Below are 791 nucleotides of genomic sequence, written 5' to 3'. Positions count from 1 at the left end.
GTCTGAAGTCTGCTTTATACTTATTTCACAAAGAGGCAGCATTTTAAAAGGACCATGGGAAAAGATGGGGGAAATACCGGGGTTCTTCTGGAAGACAGTGATTTTTCTGGTGCCACTAGGTGACACTGTGTGTCCACTTTTTTTTCTGCTTGACAGTCAAATGGGCAGATTCTGTTCTCATACGCAAGAGCATGTGGAAGACGGGTTAGAACAGGATGGGCAAAAGAAATAAGGACGTGCAAGTATTTTACACTTCCACTTCTGGCTTCAGGTGGTTCTCAGGCATGGTAGCTGAGGACAACTGAGGGTCTTTTTTCCCTGCTTCCTATAAGCTGCTTTGCATCGCAGTTATCTTCACTTAAGCCTGAGGTGGGTTTGGTTGGGATAGACAGAGGTTAATACCTAGAAGAAATGCAGTGTGTCCTGCAGCAGGATGAGAAAATGCATGTATGTATGACATGTATATAGGGGAAGCGGGGAGAGAGAAGGGAAAAGAAGCCTGCTGTCTAGCTGGAGGATACTGGCAGTTGCACATCATGAGGTGTACAACCCACTGCTAGTTTTTCTTTCTTTTTAAGGGAGAAGTAACACTTGATTTGTACAAGTAGACCTATTGCAAAACTAAGAAAGCTGATGTGCAGGCACATGCTGCTTTCTGTAACCTTCGTCTCTTACTAATAATTGATTTGGTATCAGATTTCCTCCAATTACTAAGCAATTGGAGATCTTTCTGACTGGAAATTGTGCTAAGTCTATTTGAAAAGGAAGGGAAGAATATTTGTTGTGGACTT

This window comes from Chlamydotis macqueenii, chromosome 29 (assembly GCF_036417535.1).
Source record: "Chlamydotis macqueenii isolate bChlMac1 chromosome 29, bChlMac1.mat, whole genome shotgun sequence".
Lineage (NCBI taxonomy): Eukaryota > Metazoa > Chordata > Aves > Otidiformes > Otididae > Chlamydotis > Chlamydotis macqueenii.
The sequence above is the reverse complement of the archived record's forward strand: the minus strand, read 5'-3'. Positions refer to the sequence as shown.